This window comes from Elephantulus edwardii, unplaced genomic scaffold (assembly GCF_000299155.1).
Source record: "Elephantulus edwardii isolate Elephantulus edwardi_28Jun2011 unplaced genomic scaffold, EleEdw1.0 scaffold00209, whole genome shotgun sequence".
Classification (NCBI taxonomy): Eukaryota; Metazoa; Chordata; class Mammalia; order Macroscelidea; family Macroscelididae; genus Elephantulus; species Elephantulus edwardii.
The window spans coordinates 2,285,631-2,289,361 of record NW_006399959.1 but is presented as its reverse complement, the minus strand read 5'-3'; the positions used below and the strand labels follow the sequence as shown (position 1 = coordinate 2,289,361).

At 51.5% G+C, this 3,731-nt stretch overlaps 1 pseudogene; it reads left to right on the top strand.

Moving 5' to 3' along the window:
- Positions 1-95: 95 nt before the first annotated feature.
- The window catches only part of LOC102863179, an 83,631-nt pseudogene continuing 79,995 nt past the window's right edge, over positions 96-3,731 (top strand).

Sequence of the window (3,731 nt, the reverse complement as noted above, 5' to 3'; positions counted from 1 at the left end):
GGCTGACGGAGCGGGGAGCGCGGGCGGTTGTGGGGGCCCGGGACCGGCGGGGCCGAGTAGATCGCGCTCGAAGCCCCGGTCGGGTCCGCGACAAGATGGCGGCTGTTGATTCCTCAATTAAAAAAAAAAAGAAAGTTTTTTTCTTCTCTTTCCAGAGCCTGAGCGGGGAGGGGGAGAGGGCGGGGCACGGCTGTGCGTCACCCCCTAGCGTCACCACGCACTGCCCCGCCCGCCCCTCCACCTGCGCCGGCAGCGGCGGAAAGAGCCGATCGAGCCCGGCGGAAAGGGCCGAAGGCGTGGCCGGCGGTCCTGGGCCGCGGTACCTGGCTGCGCTGCTGGGGTTTGGCCTGCGGGCTACCTGCCACCTCAGTCCCCGGCAGCCGGGCTTTAGGCGGCGACTTGAGGGCGGAGTTGGGGCTCAGCGGGGCGGAGAGCAAGGCCTGTCCCGCCCGGCAGCTGGGCCCCGGGGGACCAGGCCCCACGCAGCGAAACCTGGCTTCCGACGTGGAGCTGGGGTCCATGGCCCTGCGTACTGCCGCCCCTTGCAGGGTGCCGGAGACGAGCGACATTTTTAGGGCCTGCCAGCCAGCGTGTGCCGCGGGGGAACCCAAGCAGGGAAGGCCGAGGGACCCATCCCAGGTTAGCAGACTGGAAGCGGCACGGTGGGGATTCGAGACCCTTCCAGGTGGGCCAGACTCGCAGGACAGCGGAGCGCACGGTCCCGGGTGCGACACCTGCACCTGCCCGAGGAGGACGGTGGCTGTCTCTACCTGCCCGAGGGCCGAGACTCCCGAGGACCAGGGCTCAGGTGCCAAGGCATTTCACCACTCACCTCTACCTGGTACCTCTCAGGTGTCCCAGACAGGGCTGAGGCCTCGAGGAGACTGGCTCGCCGCGTCCCCAACCCATTGATGGACAATGTCACCTACAGTGGAAGTCCTCGCATCTCACTTTCTTATCTGCCCCTCTGAATTTGCAGGTGCTTCATCCCAACTTCTTATCTTGAAGGGAGCCCAGAAACCCTTGAGTCAGCGCAGCCTCCGCCCTCTTTCCTCACTACCCGCTCAGCCAGCCTCCGTGGACTCACGTGGGGAGACTTCCCCCTCGAGGTCCCCCTGCCCCAGGGTCCGCCTGCCCCAGTGTCCCCCAGCTCAGCACAGGTGGCTACGGGGACAGTCTCCTGGTCAGTGTTTCCTGCGCTCCACGCCTGTCCCCACGAAGCAGCAAGTTAGAGTGCAGGGAGGAAAAAACAAGACAGTGTTAAAACAAATAGCTCCTCGCTATGAGTCGCAAGCGACTCAACGGCACATAACAACAACAACATAGAAAAGAATCTGGAATGTATGGACGCCCGCTCCCAGCAGGCTCTAGGGATGGCGGTGTGTAACCATGTGCCTCAGAGGCTCTGGGCTCAGTGACAGACCCATGCAAAAGAGCAAATATTGTCATAGTGAGTTGCTCCGAGTTTTCTGTTTCCTCAGACACTAAGTTATGTTTAATAAATTGTGTTTACGCCATCAAAGGTGGCCTAGTGGATAAAGCGGTGCGCTGCCAACACAAAGTTCGAATCCACCAGCTGCTCAGTGGGAGAAAAATGAACAATTCCTCCTGCAATTTACAGCCTCTGAAAACCCTCTGGTGCGTCAGCTGTGGTGTGGTTCTGATCTGACAGCACATAACAACAATAATAACCTATCACGTGTGCGCTAGCTTAGTGAAGAAATTTGACATAGTGTGAGATGAGTGAGTGCTGCCCTTGGCGGAATGGAACAGATAGACTTGCTCCACAGCAGGGTTGCCACAGCCTTCAGGTGTTTGTGTGATTTTTGTTGTTTGTTTTTTCACAGCAATCTCTGAAGTGCAATAAAGCCAAATGCAACCTGACAAGTAATACCTGTGTGTTTTTCTGGCTGGTGATACCCAAGGAGACGCTGACTCTGGTGTGTAGAACTACATCAAGCCTTACTTCTGATGTACCTCTGTGTGGGCTTGAATTACCAACCTTTATGCTAATATAGTCCAGTGCTTAACCACCCTTCATGGTCAGTGCCCAATGCTTAACCATTGGTGCCACCCAGGAACTCCACAGATCCAGCGCCAAGTGGATACAGAGTCATGGTGACCCTTCATCAGGGTGCTGAATCTGTAAGTCTTTATTGGAGTAGACTGCCCAATGGCCTACCTCATAGATGATCGTAGATTTGAACCACTGACCTTTCTGTTAACAACCCAACAAGCAATGCACAATGCCACCAACCTGCTGCCATTAAGTGGATTCTAAGGACAACATTGAGTTTCGGAGGCAGTGAATCTTTACAGGAGACTGTTTCAACCTTCTTCCTCCAGCGGCTGGTGGACTCCTCCACTGACATTCTGGTTAGCAGACCAGTGTGTTATGCACTGTGCCGCCAGCACTTCCTAGGAACTCCACAGATACACCAGAAGAGTGAATGTCTTTTAGTGTTGATGTGGTTTTGTATATGCTTTTCTATTTTTTTTTAATTATTCAGACTCTGGTGCTGCTAGTCCCTCTTCTCTCCCTATTTTCTCCCCCTCATCACTGCCCCACACCCCTCTTTGGTCACAAGTCAAACCTCAGTAAAAACCAAACTCGCTGCCATCAAATGAATGCCAACCCACAGTCACTCTGTAGGACAGACTAGGCCTGTTTCAAAAGGTTTCGAAGGGTTTCTTCTTTCTTGAAACAGATTGACACATCTTTCTCCTACAGAGCAGCTGATGGATTCAAACTACTGACCTTTTGGCTATTAGAACAGTGCACAACAGTCTGTGCCACTATGGTGCATTAGGACTCAAGAGTACTGAAGAGCAACGACGTCAGGCTGGAGACTAAGGTGCTCCCTATCCAGGCTATAGTCTTTGCAATAATGTGCTATGCATTGCAGAGTTGGACAGTGAACAGGGATGATAGAAAGAGAATTGATGTCTTTGAGCTGTGGTGCTGGAGAAGAGTGTTAAATATACCATGGACTGCTAGGAGAACAAACAGGTTTGTTCTAGAAAGGGTGAAGCCAGAATGCTCCTTGGAGTCAAGGATTTTGAAGGTTTGTCTGACATACTTTGGGAATGTTGGAAGGAGGGACTGGTCCTTGGAGAGGAACATCATGTTTGGGAGAGTGGAGGGACAGCGCAGGAGAGGAAGAATCTTGATAAGATGGATTGATTCTGTGATTGGAGTGGTGGGAATGAGTGTGTTTGAGACAGCGAGGTTGGCACAGGATAGAATGACGTTTAGGGCTCTTGTACAGAAGGTCGCTATGAGTCTCAAGCGATTCAATGGCACATAAGAACACAACAACAACAACATCTATATACATACATATTTATATATTTATCGATATATATAGATATAAACCTAAATATAAAACTATATATATAACTATTTAGAGGGAGAGACAGCTATATCTCAACATGCAAAAATCCTCACCAGACAACAGATGATGGAGAATTTTAAGTTGTCAACAAGTTCATCTTGCTTGGTTTGACAATCAACACCCTTGGTACCAGTCAAGAGATCCGGAAATGTGTTGCATTGAAAAAGTCTGCTGTCAGGCAGCTATGGTGGCCTAGTGGCAAGAAGCTGCACTGCAGCCCAGAGGTCAATGGTTCAATGATGCTCTGCTGGAAAAGGAGGGGCAATCTCCTCCTGTACCAGTCATAGCCAATTTTTTTTTGTTTTGTTTTTTCTATAATTATATTTTATTAATTTT